Below are 17,424 nucleotides of genomic sequence, written 5' to 3' on the forward strand. Positions count from 1 at the left end.
ACCAGGAGCCGGTACTGCAGCCCAGGTGCCGCGCATGCGCGGTGGCGCGCACCGGACCGCGCTCGCTGCTGCCTCCGGGCGGCCGGAACGTGGTACTGCAGGTGGAGCGATGCGCATGCGCGGTGGGGGCGCCACGCCGCGCTCGCTACTGCCCCCAAACGACCAAGAGTCGGTACTGCAGCCCAGGTGCCGCGCATGCGCGGTGGCGCGCACCGGACCGCGCTCGCTACTGCCCCCAACGACCAGGAGCCGGTACTGCAGCCCAGGTGCCGCGCATGCGCGGTGGCGCGCACCGGACCGCGCTCGCTGCTGCCTCCGGGCGGCCGGAACGTGGTACTGCAGGTGGAGCGACGCGCATGCGCGGTGGGGGCGCCACGCCGCGCTCGCTACTGCCCCCAAACGACCAAGAGTCGGTACTGCAGCCCAGGTGCCGCGCATGCGCGGTGGCGCGCACCGGACCGCGCTCGCTACTGCCCCCAACGACCAGGAGCCGGTACTGCAGCCCAGGTGCCGCGCATGCGCGGTGGCGCGCACCGGACCGCGCTCGCTGCTGCCTCCGGGCGGCCGGAACGTGGTACTGCAGGTGGAGCGGCGCGTATGCGCGGTGGGGGCGCCACGCCGCGCTCGCTACTGCCCCCAAACGACCAAGAGTCGGTACTGCAGCCCAGGTGCCGCGCATGCGCGGTGGCGCGCACCGGACCGCGCTCGCTACTGCCCCCAACGACCAGGAGCCGGTACTGCAGCCCAGGTGCCGCGCATGCGCGGTGGCGCGCACCGGACCGCGCTCGCTACTGCCCCCAACGACCACGACTCGGTACTGCAGCCCAGGTGCCGCGCATGCGCGGTGGCGCGCACCGGACCGCGCTCGCTGCTGCCTCCGGGCGGCCGGAACGTGGTACTGCAGGTGGAGCGACGCGCATGCGCGGTGGGGGCGCCACGCCGCGCTCGCTACTGCCCCCAAACGACCAAGAGTCGGTACTGCAGCCCAGGTGCCGCGCATGCGCGGTGGCGCGCACCGGACCGCGCTCGCTACTGCCCCCAACGACCAGGAGCCGGTACTGCAGCCCAGGTGCCGCGCATGCGCGGTGGCGCGCACCGGACCGCGCTCGCTGCTGCCTCCGGGCGGCCGGAACGTGGTACTGCAGGTGGAGCGACGCGCATGCGCGGTGGGGGCGCCACGCCGCGCTCGCTACTGCCCCCAAACGACCAAGAGTCGGTACTGCAGCCCTGGTGCCGCGCATGCGCGGTGGCGCGCACCAGACCGCGCTCGCTACTGCCCCCAACGACCAGGAGCCGGTACTGCAGCCCAGGTGCCGCGCATGCGCGGTGGCGCGCACCGGACCGCGCTCGCTACTGCCCCCAACGACCACGACTCGGTACTGCAGCCCAGGTGCCGCGCATGCGCGGTGGCGCGCACCGGACCGCGCTCGCTACTGCCCCCAACGACCAGGAGCCGGTACTGCAGCCCAGGTGCCGCGCATGCGCGGTGGCGCGCACCGGACCGCGCTCGCTACTGCCCCCAAACGACCAAGAGTCGGTACTGCAGCCCAGGTGCCGCGCATGCGCGGTGGCGCGCACCGGACCGCGCTCGCTGCTGCCTCCGGGCGGCCGGAACGTGGTACTGCAGGTGGAGCGATGCGCATGCGCGGTGGGGGCGCCACGCCGCGCTCGCTACTGCCCCCAAACGACCAAGAGTCGGTACTGCAGCCCAGGTGCCGCGCATGCGCGGTGGCGCGCACCGGACCGCGCTCGCTACTGCCCCCAACGACCACGACTCGGTACTGCAGCCCAGGTGCCGCGCATGCGCGGTGGCGCGCACCGGACCGCGCTCGCTGCTGCCCCCAACGACCAGGAGCCGGTACTGCAGCCCAGGTGCCGCGCATGCGCGGTGGCGCGCACCGGACCGCGCTCGCTGCTGCCGCCCGGCGACCAAAGAGCGGTACTGCGGGTAGGCGCCGCGCATGCGCGGTGGCGCGCACCGGACCGCGCTCGCTACTGCCCCCAACGACCACGACTCGGTACTGCAGCCCAGGTGCCGCGCATGCGCAGTGGCGCGCACCGGACCGCGCTCGCTGCTGCCGCCCGGCGACCAAAGAGCGGTACTGCGGGTAGGCGCTGCGCGTGCGCGGAGGCGCCACCGCGCTCCACGTTGTCGTCTGCCGCTAACAGCAATGCGATGTTGCGGTGCCTGCGAGGTGATGCTGCCACGCTCCTTGCTGCCTTCCGTTAAGAAAACGTCGCTGCCGCCCCACGTGCGCAGTGATGGCCGGCGCTTTGTGCACAAATCGCGGAACTGCAGCGCTGGTGCCGCCCCCGAGCACGCGCTGCCCGGTGGGTTCTCCCTGCTGCTGCCGCCTCGTGGCCGAAGCCTGGTACTGCAGTGCCTCCACTGCCCAGGAGCGCCGCCGCCGCCTTCCCTGCTGCCCCCTCTTGCCCAAAATGCGGTACTGCAGCCCGGCGATCGCACGCCGGCTCTGACCCCTCCGGCACGCCGTCGGCGTCCCGCCCAGGCGCTCTGCCCGGGAGCAGCATGGCGGCGCGCTGGCTACCGGTGTGGTGAGCGAGCCCCTTCGGCAGATGCGGGTGTGTCTCCTGCGCGCTGGTTGCCCGAGGGTGGTGCGACGGGAAGCTTTAATCCGCCTGCTGTTGTCAGGCTCCCGATCCACTGCAGGCGAGCTGGGTCAGGTCAGCCCCAGGGACTTACCCGAGAATTGATAGAAGGGAAGAGGGGAAGGAGGTGGACACCCCCGCAGGTGCAGGCGCCGGGCGCCTCCCCAACTCACCAGACCTCCCTCTGAGCCTCCCCAGGCCCTGCTCGCCCTGTGCAGCTGCCCTCAGCTCCAGCACCTCCACTGAAGTCTGTCCCATATCCCCAGGCCACCCCCAAGCCCTGTAGTGAAGGCTGCAAGCTGGCCCTCGAATGTGCGTGATTCTCCCTTAATGTGGGTGCTGTTAGCAGCAGTGTGGGGAAAGAGCAGCGTCTCCAGAAGCCCCTGCAGAAGCAGGGGGTCTGGCCAGGGATGATGTACAGTAATAACAGGCACTGCTTCTTCTTTCCCTCTCCCAGAGGCTGTGCTGAGGACGCAGTTTTCCATTCCTCTCCTAGGGATGCCGTTTGACTGCACCTGCCTCAGGCTTGCGTGGGTTGTCTCTGCCCGGCCTCACTCCTCGCGGCATGGGGGCGGAAAGGGACAGGTGGAGCTCTTACTGGCTGTGGACAGGAGCTGCCGCAGCTGAAGCTGGAGAGGCCAGAGAAAGGTAAAGAAGAAGAAATCAAAGGCCATCAAGCGAGCAAGGCTACGTGTCCAGGAAGCCTCATCTCGTAAGAGCTGTCAGACACCCATGTATTCTCTTAGGTGGAGGACAGCCAAGCGACTGGAGTTACAGAGGAGGAAGGGAGGAGAGAAGGAGACAAGAAGCATCTGAACGGGCAAATTCTTCCGGCAGCGCTGAGAGCGAGAGCTGTGGTGAGTCCCAGGCCCTCCTTGCCCCTCCCCTGTCCCCCTGTCTTTCCCATACTGCTGTGATTTTTTTTTTTGCTTCCCTGTACCTCTCCTCTTCTTCCTATTCTTCTGTCCTGCTCCCTCTTCCTCTCTCCCTTTCTTTCTCCTGTTGTCCTGCTCCTTTTTCTTTTTCTCTCTGCGCTTTTGTCCTGCTCCACCTCCTTTTTTTCTATCCTCTGTCTCTGTCCTGTAGCCCATCACTGTTTTTTCCATCTGTCTTGCTCCCTGTCCTTGTCTCTTTCCCTTTGTTCTGCCTCCTGTCCTTTTTTCCTTTCTTGCTCCATCTCTCTGTCCTGCTCCCTACCCCTCCCCCCCCCCCCCCCCCCCCCCGTTTCTCTGTCCTTCTCCTTGCCTTTCCCCTTATTTCTCTGTCTTGTTCCCTCTTTGGTTTTTTGGTTCTCTGTCACTCTGTCCTGCTCCCTGTCACTGTTTTTTCTCACTCCATCTCTGTCCTGCAGCCCAGTGCTGGTTTTTTTCCCCCTCCATCTCTGTCCTGCTCCCTCTTATTTTTGCCTGTCTTTCACTTTGTCCTGCCTCTTTGTCCCTTTTTTCTTTCTCTGTGTCACCTTGTCTTGCTCCCTGTCCCTGTCTTTCTCTTACAATCTGCGTCCTGTTCCTTGTCCTTCTTCTTCCCCTATCATCCACCATCCTTCTTCCCCCGTCATCCCTCATCCTTCTTCCTGCCTTTCTTTTTTCTCTTTCTATCCTTCTGCCCCAATGCTTCTTTCTCCAACTCTGTCCTGCTCCCTGCCCCTTCTTTCCTCTGTCCTGCTTCCTGTCTTTGTTTTTTCTGTCTTTATTTCTCTGTCCTGCTGCCTGTCCAGTCATTTCTTGCTATACCTCCCTGTCCAGCTGGCTCTCCCTTTTTTACTTTCTCTCCTCCTCTCCCCTGCTTCCTGGCCCTTTTTTCTCTTCCTCTGTCTCTGTCCTCTAGCCCATTGCTGGTTTGTTTTTTTTTCTTTTCCTTCTTGGTCTCTTTGTACAAATCTGACACTTTCTTTATTTCTCAATCCCTTTGTCCTGTTCCCTGTCCTTTTTCCCTCTCTGTGTCCTGCACCCTGTCACCGTCTTTGACCCTTCTTTCTTCTTCCTCTCTCCGCCCCCACAATCTCTCTATCCCTTTGTCCTGCTCACCGACCCGACATTTTCTTGCTCACTCTCTCTGCAGGGCTCCTCGTCCCTATTTTTCTTGATTTCTCTACCTCTCTGACCTTTTCCTTCTGACCTTTCTTTCTCTCTCTGCTCCTCGGTCTTCTCCCTTGTCTTATTTTTCTCTTTCTAGTCCTCTGTTCTGCTCCCCATCACTGTATTTTCTTTCTTCATTTCTCTGCCGTGCTCCCCCTCCCTTTCTTTCTTTCTTTCTCCATACCTATGTGCAGCTCCCTGTCCCTCCCTCCCTGTCATTATCCTTGCATCCCTTGTTGTCTCTCCATCCCTCTGTCCTGCTCCCCATCCCTAATTTTCCTTTTCCATTTCTCTGTCCTGCTTTCGGTCCCTGTTTTTCCTCTGGCTTCATCTGCCTGTCATTCTCTGTGTTGCTCTCGCTTGCTCTCTCTCCCAGTGTCCTGCTCCCCATCCCTCTCTTTTTCTCTGTATCCCATTTTCTTGCTCGCTGTCCCGCACTTGTTTTCTGTATCCCTCTCTCCTTCCTCCTGTCCTTCCTTCCCCCTTCCCCCCTGCCTCTGGCCTGCTGCTTGTCACTGGTTTTTCTTTCTCCTGCTCTCTGAGTTCTGTCGCTCTCTTTCTCTCTCTGTCCCTCTGTCCTTCCTCCAACCTCTATTTCCCTCTCTCTATCCGTCTGCCCCTAATGCATCTTCTTCCACCTCTCAGTCAGGTTCCTGCTCCCTGCCCCTTTTTTCCTCTCGCTGGCCATCTGTCCTCCTTCCTCTTCCTGGTTATTCTGCCTTTATCCCTCTGTCCCACTGCCTGTCTCATTGTTTCTAGTTATATCACCCCATCCAGCCAGCTGTCCCTTTTTTCCTTTCTCTCTTCCCTACTCTGGCCCTGATTTTTCTTCCTCCGCCTCTGTCCAGCAGCCTGTCATCGGTTCTTTTTTTCCTTCTCCATCTCTTTGTCTTAATCTGCATCTGTCCCTCCCTCCCCCCCATCCCCAGTCCCTCCGTCCTGTTCCTTGCCCTGCTTGTGGTCTCTCCGTGTCCCACGCTCTATCCCCCTCTTTCTCTCTCCCCGCCTCCTTCCTTTTCCCTCTTTCTTTTCCTCTGCATCCATTTGTCCTGTTGCTCACTGGTATTTTTTCCTTCCGTTTCTCTGTCCTGCTCCCTGTCCCTTACTTATCTGTCAATCCCTCTGTCCTGTTGCCTATCATAATTTTTGCTGTCTGCATCATCGCTTTCAGCTCTATCCTCCTGTCCTGCTCCCCAGCAGTACTTTTTCTTTCTCCAGCTCTCTCACCTGCTCCCCACTCCTCTCTTTTTCTCTGTCATTCTTTCCATTTCCCTGTACCTCTCTCTCTGCAATCTTGTCTCCCGCTCCCTGTCCCTCCCTGTTTATATCCCACTGTCCTGGTCCCCATCCCTCTCTTTGCCTCTCTGTCTCTCTGTCCCTGACCTTGTCCCTGTTTTTTCTTTCTCCATCTCTCTGTCCTGCTGCTCATCTCTGTCCAGTTCCCTTTCTGGTTTTTTTTCCTCTCTTGGTTACTCTGCTTTTCATCCTGTCCCTATTTTTTTCCTCTCTTCATCCCTTTGTCCTGCTCTGTGTTCCCTCCCTCTCACTCCCTGTGTCTATCCTTCTGTGTGCTACCTGTCCTTCTCCCTGTTGATTTTTTCCTCTTGCTCTATCCCTCTGTCCTGCTCCCTAGAAGTATTTTTTTAATTCTCTGTATTTCTGTTCTTCTGCCCATTGCATTTTTCATTCTCTGTCTCTCTCTCCTGCTCCCTATGCTCCCCTTTCTTTCTGTCATTCTTTCCTCGTCCCTGTACCTCCGTTTTTCTGTGTCCTTGCATCCCACTGCCTCCCTCCCTCCCTCCCTATCACACTGTCTTGCTCCCCATCCCTCTCTTTTTTCTTTCTACCCTTCTGATGTGTGTCCCCCCACCCCCCACCCCCCCTTTTACGTGTCCTGGTCTTTCTGTCTACATCCTTCTGTCATTCTCCTTCTCTTGCTCTTCTTGCTCTTTTTCTTTCTCTTCCTCTGTCCTATTCACTGCCCATCACAATTTTTTTCCTCCTCCATCCCTTTGTCCTGCTCCCTGTCCTTGTCAATCTTTCCCTTTGCTCTGCCTCTAGTCTTTCTTTGTTTTCTCCAGCTCTGTCCTTTTCCCTGTACCTTTTTCTCTCTGCTCCTCCGTCCTTTTCCCTTGTCTTCTTTTTCTCTTTCTGCCATCCCTCTCTTTTCCTCTGTGACCCTCTGTGCTGTTTCCTTTCCTTTCTTTCTCCAATTATCTGTTGTCTTGCCTGTCCCTCTTTCTCTGTCTGGAATGTTTCTTTCTCCATCTCTGACCTGCTCCCTGTCCCTTTTCTCTTATTCTCTCTGTCCTCCATCCTCCCCCTAACTTTTTGTCCATACACCTCCATACCACTCCCATCATTTCTCGCTATATCCCCCTGTCCAGCTCGCTGCCCCGTTATTCCCCTGTGTCCTGCTCCCTGGCCTTTTTTCCCATCCTGCAGCCCAGCACTGTTTTTTCTTTCTCCATCTCTTTGTCCTGATCGGTCTCCCTCTTTTTTCCCCTCGATTCCTCTGGCATGTTCCCTGTCTTTTTCTCTCCCCCGCTCCTTCCTTATTCCTCTCATTCAATTTCTCCCTTGATCCGTCTGTTCTGCTCCTCACTCATCGTTTTCTCTCTCTTTCCTTCTGTCCTGCTCCCTGACCCTGTTTTTCTTCTGCCACGTCGCTGCAGGGCTCCTCATCTCTTTTTTATTGATTTCTCCATCTCACTGTCCTTTTCCCTGTACCTTTCTTTCTCTGCTCCTCAGTCCTCCTCCCTCATTTTATTTTTCTCTTTCTGTTCGTCTATCCTGCTCCCCATCGCTGTATTTTTGTTCTCTGTACCTGCTGCTCCAGTAATGACTGCCGAGTTGTCCCAGGGGAAGGGTGAGTGTACAGGCACCGAGCTCTGGAGCAGACTCACTCGTAGGACTTATACACATTAATGAATAAAACACTTGCTGTCTCCTTTGCACTCATGGCTGTGTTTGTAGTCCTTTGTACTTGGTGAGGGGCTGTCAGAGAGTCTAGGGGAGCAGGTTACATAGTGGGTGTAAGGGGCCATAGCTGCAGCTGTGGGCTGGGGCTGGAGGAGCCCCAGGTGGGGCCAGTGAGGCTGATGGTGATGGCCCCTCTGTGTAAAAGGGCTGCAGCCCCAGGGGATGGTGCTGCTGGGGCATGCCTGTCTGAGAATGCTGATGAGCTGCAAGGATGTTTCCAACTGACAGGTTCACAGTCAGTTGGAGTCAGGCCTCATCAGGGCAGCTCCCAGGGATTTTCTGAGAGCTAGTGGAGAGGAAGCAGGAAGAGTGGCAGGAGATGGCTGCCCCCCCTCCCCGGGTACCTGGAGGCCTTCCCACCCCCTGGAAAAGGCGCTGGGTGCCTCCCCAACTCAACAAAGCTCCTCCAGCCCTGCTCACCCCATGCAGCTGCCCCCAGCTCCAGCACCTCCCCTGAAGCCTGTCCCATAGCCACAGACTGCCCCCAAACCCTGTCCTCACAGCAGCACGCTGGCCCTTGAATATGCTTTATTCTCCATAAATGCAGGTGCCATTAGCATCAGTTCGGGGAAGGAGCAGCATCTCCAGCAGCTCCTGCAGAAGGAGGTGTTCCTGCCTGAGGAGAGCTACAGTCAGCACTGTGGATAGCAGTTGCTTGTTCTTTCCCTCTCCCAGAGGAAGCACTGAGGACTCAGTTGTCGGTTCCTCTCTGGGGATGCTGTTGACTGCATCTGGCTCAGGTTTGTGTGGGTTGCCTTTGGCCTCATTCTCCTAGCGGCATGGGCAAAAAGGAACAGGCGGAGCACTTACTGGCTGTGGACAGGAGCTGCCGTGGCTGAAGCTGGAGAGGCCAGAGAAAGGTAAAGCAGCTGAAGAATAAAATAAAGGGCATCCAGCCGGCAGCTGCCTCCCACTGCAGGCAGGAGGCAGCCTGCCTCTCTGGGTGAGGAAGGATCCCTCTTAGTGTAGTCCTCAGCAGATCCAATCACCAATGTGCACAGCAGGGTCTGTATGCATAACCAAAAGCACAGTACAGCCATGTAGTGTGTGCACATGTGAGACTATGTATCTGGGAAGCCTCATATTGTAAGAGGTGTAAGACACCAATCTGTTCTCTTAGGTGGATGACAGTCAAGTGACCGGAGCTACAGAGGAGGAAGAGAGGGGGAGACAGAGAAAGAGATGTCGGAACTGTCAAATTCTCCCCACAACTCCAGGAGCGGGAGCTGTGGAGAGTCCTGGACCCTTGGGGCCGTGTCGTCCCTCTTCTGCATCCCGGTCCCTCTTCTGCATCCCCTTCTCTTTCACCGCTGTCATTTTTTTGTTTCCCTGCACCTCTCCCTCTCTCGTTCTCCAAGCCCCCCTCTTCCTCTGTCGTTCTACTTCTCTGTTTCCTTTTTCTCTCTGCACTTGTCCTGTTCCCTGTCCCTCTTTTTTTTTTTTCATCCTCTGTCCTGCAATCCATCACTATTTTTGTCTTTCTCCATCTATCTGTCTGTCTTCCTATCCCAATTTTTTTTAATTCCTCCCCGCCTGCCCTTTAGCCCTTCACAATTTCCCCCCCGCCATCTGGCTCCATGTCCCTATTTTTAAATCCCTCTCTCTCTGCCCTGTATTCTAGAGATATGTCGTCTTTCTTAGACTCTCTTGTTCCAGGTCCTGGTCCCTATGTTTTAATTTCTTTGCTCTCTGTCCCATAGCCCATCTTTGTCTTTCTCTCCCTGTCCCTATTGTTTAATTCCTCTGTTTCTCCCATTCAGCTCATGGAGGTTTTTTGGTATTTCTCAGTTTATCTCTGTCCACCTCACTGTCCCCTTCTTTAATTCCTCCCTCTCTGCCCTGTGGCCCATCACTATTCTTTGTTTTGCTCCATCTCTCTCAGTCTGGTTCCCCGTCCCTTCCTCCTCTCTGGCCTGTAGCCCATCACTATTTTTTTCCCCTCTGCCTCTCTCTCTCCGTGGCTCCCTTTCCCTATTTTTCAATCCCCCCCTCTCTGCCCTGTAGCCAGTTGCTGTTGTATTGGGTTTACGTGGCAAGGTTTTGTTAGCTGGGGTGGGGGGGCAGGGGCTGCAGGGGTGGGTTCTGTGAGAAGACACCAGGAGTTACCCCCATGTCAGGCACAGCCAGTTCCAGCTCCAAGATGGATCTGCTGCTGGTCAAAGTTGAGCCCATCAGCAGCACTGGTAGTGCCTGTGATGGACATTTAAGAAGGGCTAAAAAATGCTGTGCAGAAGGTGTGATAGAGAAAATGTGAGTGTGAAACAGCCCTGCAGACACTGAGGTCAGTGAAGAAGGAGGGGGAGGAGGTGCTCCAGGCACCAGAGCAGAGATTCCCCTGCAGCCCGTGGTGAAGACCATGGTGATGCAGGTTGTCCCCCTGCAGCCCATGGAGGTCCACGGTGGAGCAGACATGCACCTGCAGCCCATGGAGGACCCCATGCCAGAGCAAGTGGATGTGCCTGAAGGAAGCTGTGGCCCCGTGGAGAACCTGTGCCGGAGCAGGCTCCTGTCAGCAGCTGTGGCCCCGAGGGAGGGCCACATTGGAGCAGAAAAGAGCTTGAGGAGGAAGGAGCAGCAGAGGCAACATGTGATGAACTGACTGCAACCCCTGCTCCCTGTCCCCCTGCGCTGCTCGGGGGTAGGATGTAGAGAAGTCAGGGGTGAAGATGAGCCCAAGATAAAAGAACGGGGAGGGGGGAAGCTGTTTTTTAGATTTGTTCTTATTTCTCATTATCTTACTCTGATGTTGAATGACAATAAATTAAATTAATTCCCCCAAGTCGAGTCTGTTTTGCCTGTGACAGGAACTGGTGAGTGATCTCTTTGTCCTTATCTTGACCCACAAGCTTTTTTGTTGTGTTTTCTCCCCCTGTCTTGTTGAGGAGGGGGAGTGATAGAGCGGCTCGGTGGGCACTTAGCGGCCAGCCAAGGTCAACCCACCACAGTTTCCTTCCATCAGGCTCCCTGTCCCTATTTTTTAATTCTTGCCTATGTTTCTTGTACCCCATCGCTTTTGAAACTTTCTACCTCTCCATCCCTATCTTTTTAATTCTTGCATATGTTTCTTGAACCCAGTTGCTTTTTAAATTTTCTTCCTACCTTTCTCTATCTCCCTGACCTGATTTTAATTTCTTGCCGGTGTTTCTTGTACCCTGTCGCTTTTCAAATTTTCTTCTTACATCTCCCTCTATGCAGCTCCATGTACCTATCTTTTAATTCTTGTATCCTGTCGCTTTCAAAATTTTCTTTCTATGTCTCCCTCTATCCATCTTCCTGTCTATAATTAATTCTTCCCTCTCTGTCCTGTACCCTGTCACTTTTTGCACTTTCTTTCTACATCTACCTCTATCCGGCTCCCTGTTTCTATTTTTTATTTCTTGCCTATGTTTCTTTTCCCCTATCACTTTAGAATTTTTCCCCGTCCCTTGTCTTGTCTCTATCTTCTTGTCCTGCTGGTCCCTTCCACCTCTCTCTTCTGCTCCCTCTCTTATTTATTCCTCCATCTCTTTGTCCCTGTTTTCCCCCCGCAATCTCTCTGCTCTCCTCTCTCTACACCATTGCCCTGCTCCCCGTCCCTCTCTTGTTCACAGCATCCCATTTTCTGGCTCCCTGTCCCACACCTCTTCTCTATGTCCCTCTGTCCTTCCTCCTGCTTTTCTCTTCCCTTTTCTCCCTCTGTCCTGCTGTATTTGGGCACGGAGCCTTGTAGCCAACTCACTGCCAGGATTTTTTAGGTGCATTAATGAATAAACTTTTCCTGCCTCCTCTGTGCCCCTGGATGTGATTGCAGCCTCTGCATGCAGAGCTTGTGCCTGTGGACAGGTGCAGGGGAGGGGGTGATGTGCTGCAGGGCTTTGGCAATGGCCCCCTGTTCCCAATGGGCTCCAGCTGGGGCTGGAGCTGGGGCAGCCCCAGGTGTGGCCAGTGAGGCTGAGGATGGGGCTGGCCCTGCTGTGTGAAGGGGCTCTAGCTGTAAAGGGGGCTGCCTGGGCACACCTGCTTGAGGGAGCTGATGGAGGGGAACTGGCTGAGGAGTGAATCCAATGGGGTCCCACAGGCAGCTGCCTCCAGCAAGGAATGGCCAGTTCCTGTGGCAAGGAAGGATCCCCTGAGCCATCCCCAACAGAGCAGACCACCAGCGTGCGGTGCTGGGAGCTTGGTGCCTCCATCGGCTGCGTGTGTGAGCCGCCATGTATCGAGGAAGCCTTGCAGATGAGGAGCATCAAGGAGTCCACTGCATGCTGCTGAGTCGGTGAGGGTCAGGCAGGCAGCACTGCGGAGGAGGAAGGGGCAGAGGCAGAAAGAGAAGCATCAGGGCAGTGAAGGTCTCCTGCCAGTGCCAGGAGCTGCTGCCAGCTGCTGCTTTTCTTTTAATTATTTCTCTTCTTTCCTTAGAGCCATTGCTTTTTAGATTTTCTTTCTACGTCTCCATTTTAGTTTGCTGTTGCCATTTTTAATTTTTTTTTCCTTATTTCCTTAATCTTTCTTTCTACCTTTATCCCATTCGCTGTGGTGAGTCGTGCATCCCCTTGCGTGTATCCTGGCCATGCTTCTCCAGATCTCTGCCTGCCTCCTTGCCTGTCCCTGCCTCCGTCTCCCTTTTGGGCTGTCCAGCTCCCCGAAGCTTTTTGCTCTTGTGGTAGCACTGCCCTGTACATTACATTTCCTTTCTATGCCTCTCTCTTTCCAGCTCCCCACCCGCTATTATCTCATTCTTCCCACACTGCCTTCTTCCCCCTTGCTTGCGAAAACTGCATTTCTAGGTCTCCCTCTACACAGCCACCTGTCTGTTTTCAGTGACTCCCTCTGCTCTGCACTTGGTCACTCTTCCCATGTCCTTTCCCTGTGGCTGTCTACCCAGCTCCCTTTCCCAATATTTAACTTCTTACCCCTATGGCCAGTACCCCATTGCTTTCCCAATTTTCTCCCTATGTCTCCATTTATCTGGTTCCCTCTCTGTGATTTTTATTTCTTCCTGCCTGTCCTCTACTTCATCACTTTTTAAATTTTGTTGTCACGTCTTCATTTATTTAGTTTGCTATCCCTATATTTTATGTTTTTCCTCTCTGTTCTTAATCCCTTCGCTTTTTAAATTTTCTGTCTACATCTCCGTTTTAGTTTGCCGTTGCTACTTTTTAATTTTTTCTTATTTCCTTAAACCCATTACTTTTAAAATTTTCTGTCTGCTTTTATTCCATTCACTGTCTTTTTTAATTATTTCTTGTCTTTCCTTACTGCAGTCCTTTTTAAATTTCCTTTTTATGTCTCCGTTTTAGTTTGCTGTCCCTATTTCATATTTTTTCCTTTATTTCTCTAATGACTATTGCTTTTTAAATGTTCTTTCTATGCCTACTTTTATTCCCTTTGCTGTTTTCTTAAAATTATTTCTTGTCTTTCCTTAGTGCTGTCACTTTTAAATTTTCTTTCTATGACTCCGTTTTAGTTTGCCATCACTACTTTTTAATTTTTTCCTTATTTCCTTAATCCTATTTGCTTCTAAAATTTTCTACTTTTATTCCATTCGCTGTCTTTATTTTTTAATTATTTCTTGTCTTTCCTTAGTGCCCTCGCTTTTTGAATTTTATTTCTACATCTGTTTTAGTTTGCTGTCCCTATTTTCAATTTTTTCCATTTATTTCCCTATTCCCCATTGCTTTTTTATATTTCCTGCCTTTACCCCGTTGGCTGTCTTTAATTCGCTCTCTTTTCTTTTCATTCTCTTCTTTCTTTAGAGCCACCACTTTTTAGATTTTCTTTCTACGTCTCCGTTTTAGTTCGCTGTTGCCATTTTAATTTTTTTTCCTTATTTCCTTAATCTTTCTTTCTTTCTACCTTTATCCTGTTCGCTGCTTTTATTTCTTCATCATTTCTTGTCTTGCCTTAGTGGCCTCACTTTTAAAATTTTCGTTCTGTGTCTGCGTTTTCATTTGCTACCAATACTGTTTAATTGTTTCCTATCTTAATCCCTTGGCTTTTAAAATGTTGCTTCTATGTCTACTTTTATCTAGTTTGCTGTCTCTATTTTTAGTTCTTTCCTGTTTGTCCTGTAGCTCATCGCTTTTTATATTTTCCTTCTACGCCTACTTTTGTCAAGCTCCCTATCCCTATTTTTCATTTGTTTCCTGCCTGTCATGTACCCTGTCGCTTTAAAAATTCACTTTGTATGTCTCCATTTATTTTGTTGTCCCTATTTAATTTTTTTCTTTACATCTGCTAATCCTTGTCACTTTTAAAGTGTTCTATGTCTACTTTTATCCCATTTATTGTCTTTAGTTTTGAATTATTTCTTGTCCTTCCTTAGTGCCACCCTTTTAAAAATTTTCTTTCCACATCTCCATTCTAGTTTGCTGTCCCTATTTTTTAAGCTTTTCACCTCTTAATCCCTTGGCTTTTAAAATTTTGTTTCTCTCTCTCTACTTTGGTGTCCCTATTTTAAATGTTTTCCTGTCTGTCCCGTACCTTATGGCTTTTAAAATTTTCTTTCCATGACCACTTTTATCAACAGGCCTATCCTTTTTTTTTTAATACTTTCCCGTCTGTCATTTAACATGTCGCTTTTAAATTTTCTTTCTACATCTGCTTTTATCCAGTTCACTGCCTTTATTTTTTATTATTTCTTGCATTTCCTTAGTGCCCTCACTTTTTAAATTATCTATGTCTTTGTTTATTTCGCTCGCCGTCCCTATTTTTTAATTCTTTCCTCTCTTAATCCCTTGGATTTTCAAATTTTGTTTCCATGTCTATTTTTATCAAGCTCCCTATCCCTATATTTTATTCCTTTCCTGTCTCTCATGTACCCCATCGCTTTTAAAATGTACTTGCTACATCTCCATTTATTTAGTTTGCTGTTCCTATTTTTTAATTTTTTCTTCTCTTAATCCCATGGCTTTTAAATCTTTTTTTACATCTTTTTATTTAGTTTTCTGTCTCTATTTTTAAACCTTTTTGTCTCTTAATCCCCATCACTTTAAAAATTTGCTTTCTATGTTTCTGTTTATTTAGTTCACTGTCCTTATTTTTTATTTTTTTTCTTTATTTCCCTAATCCGGGTTGCTTTTAATATTTTCTATTTCTCCTTTTATCCAGTTCACTGTATTTTAATTTTTTTCTCGTCTGTCCTTTACACCTTTGCTTTTTAAATTTTCTATGCCTGCGTTTTAGTTTGTTGTCCCTATTTTTCAGGTTTTTTCCTTTATTTTCTTAATCCTTTTTTGAAATGCCCTTTCTTTGTCTACTTTTATCCCATTCATTGTCTTTATTTTTTAATTGTTTCTTGTGTTTCCTTAGTGTCGTCACTTTTTAAATTTTCTTTCTATGTCTGCTTTTATCAAGGTCCCTATTTAATTCTTTCTTGTCTGTTGTGTACCCTGTTGGTTTTTAAATTTACTTTCTATGTCTCTGTTTTAGTTCGCTGTCCCTGTTTTTAAATTTTTTTCCTTTATTTCCTTAATCCTGTCACTTTTAAAATGTTCTTTCTATGTCTACTTTTATCCAGTTCCTGTTTCTATTTCTTCATTCTTTCCTGTCAGTCATGGACCGCATTGCTTTTTAAATTTTTTTTCTATGTCTACTTTTATCTGGTTAACTGTCCCTATTTTTCAACTTTTTACTCTCATAATTTTTAGTTTTGAAATTTTGTTTCTAGGTGTACTTTTATCTTGTTTTCTGTCTCTCCCAATTTTTTCCTGTCTCCTGTCACTTTTAAAATTTTCATTCTATGTCTACTTTTATCAAGATGTCTCTCTCTGTTTTTTAATTGTTTCCTGTCTGTCCTGTAGCCCGTTGCTTTTAAATTTTCTTTCCTCATCTATTTTTATCCAGTTTGCCATCTTTATTTTTTAATTCATTCTAGTCTGTCCTGTACCCAGTTGCTTTTAAAATTATCTTTGTATGTCTTTATTTAGGTTTTTTGCTATTTTTTAATTTTTTCCTCTCTTAATGTCTTCACTTTTGAATTTTTGTTTTTATGTTCACTGTTATGTATTTTTCTGTCTCTGTTATTTACTTTTTTTCTGTCATCTACATTGTCACTTTAAAAATTTTCTTTCTGTATACTTTTATCCAGATGTCTAACCCTATTTTTTATTATTTCCCATCTTTCCTACGTCGCGTTGCTTTTAAATTTTTTTCTATATCTACTTTTATCCAGTTCGCTGTCTTTATTTTTTAGTTCATTCTAGTCTGTGCTGTACCCTGTCGCTTTTTAAATTTTGTTTCTATGTCTTAGTTTATTTAGATTGCTGTTCCTGTGTTTTAATTTTTTCCTTTATTTCCTTAATCTTGTTGTGTTTTTCTTTTTTTTTCTACATCCACTTTCATCTAGTTCCCATCCCTATTTTTTAATTCTTTCTTGTCTATTGGGTACTCGCTCAATTTTTCAATTTTCTTTTAGTTTGCTGTCCCTATATTTTATTTTTTTCCTCCTTTAATGCCTTCGTTCTCCCAATTTTTTTATATATCTACTTTTATCTAGTTTTCTGGCCCTATTTTCCAATTTTTTTCTCCTCTGCCTTGTACCCTTTTGCTTTTTAGATTTTCTTTCTACATCTACTTTTATTAAGCTGTCTATCCCTATTTTTCAATTCTTTCTTGTTTGTCACATACTGTGTCGCTTTTTAAGTTTTCTTCGTGTCTTTTTTTTTTTCCTTCCTCTTTTCTCGGTTCATCCTGAGACTTTAGAGGGTCTCCTTGGCACACTTTTATCTCTGGAGCGTAATTTGTACCTCTGTTGGTTTGTCAGAACATCTCCTCAGGTCACGCCTCTTCCTCAGAACAGTCTTTTTGTCCTCTCCTCCATCTCCCTCGTGACATCTATACTCCGTTGAAATCCCCTCTCAAGTACCTTTGTGCCCTCAAGCCTTCTTCTGTCTCTCCGGCCACCTGAGCACCCCTCTATTTCTGTCACAATGCTTCCTGTGAGCATCCTCGTGTTCCGTGGCCATCCTTTAGTTCTGCAGCAGGATTTGTATCTTTCTTATTCAGAGACAACTCTTCCTCAGGCTTTCATTTTGCCCCAGAGCACTCTACCTTCCCTCCGCCATGTCAGATGCCTCTGTTTGGTCCCCGGTCCCCTGAGGACATCTGTACTCTGTTCAAATCCCCTCCCCAATACCTCATTGCAGCAGCAATCCTTTGTTTGTCTCTATGGCCACACTCCCCCCACACCCCAGAGCCCTCTCGTTCCTGTCACAACGCTTCCCGAGACTGTCCTCGTGCCCCACGGCACCCTTTGAGCTCTGCAGTCCTCTTTGCATCTCTTATTCAGACAGAACCCTTCCTCAGGCTTTCTCTGTGCCCAGAGCTCTCTCACCTTATTCACTGCCATCTAGGATGTCTCCATTCAGTTGCTCATCCCTTGAGGACGTCTGTACATTGTTGGGGGGACACCTTCTTGAGTTTTGCATTGTGTCCCAGAGCCACCTTCTGTCTCTCTTTCACTCTAAGCACCCTTCTCCTGTCATCATGCCTCCCGAGGCCGTCCTCCTGCCCCACAGCCCTCTTTCGTCTCTGTAGCGCACTTTGCACCCTTCTTGCTCCCCGAGAACCTTTCCACATGCCATCTTTCATCTCCAGAATGCACATGGTGTCCTCTATGCTAGCTAGGATACCTGTGTTCAGTCCCTGATCCCCTGAGGACATCCGTATTCTGTTCAGATCCCCTTTGGACTTTTTCATCGTGTCCTCGAGCCTTCTTTTCTCTGTCCCTCTCAGAACCCCTCTGCTACTGTCACGATGCCTCCTGAGGTCTTAGATG

At 50.4% G+C, this 17,424-nt stretch overlaps 1 long non-coding RNA gene across 2 annotated transcripts; it reads left to right on the forward strand.

Annotated features, from left to right (window-relative positions):
• The first annotated feature begins 2,590 nt into the window (after positions 1–2,590).
• On the forward strand, positions 2,591–9,678 carry LOC143168640 (uncharacterized). 2 transcript variants are annotated; one of them, XR_012996756.1, is made up of 5 exons: positions 2,591–2,685; positions 3,068–3,258; positions 3,357–3,467; positions 8,218–8,410; positions 8,791–9,678. It is a non-coding gene; the product is annotated as an uncharacterized LOC143168640 (long non-coding RNA). The 2 variants fall into 2 exon arrangements; XR_012996757.1 differs by lacking the exons at positions 8,218–8,410; positions 8,791–9,678 and adding an exon at positions 7,528–7,681.
• The last annotated feature ends 7,746 nt before the right edge of the window (positions 9,679–17,424 follow it).

Source organism: Aptenodytes patagonicus, chromosome 18 (assembly GCF_965638725.1).
Source record: "Aptenodytes patagonicus chromosome 18, bAptPat1.pri.cur, whole genome shotgun sequence".
In the NCBI taxonomy this organism is placed as follows: Eukaryota; Metazoa; Chordata; class Aves; order Sphenisciformes; family Spheniscidae; genus Aptenodytes; species Aptenodytes patagonicus.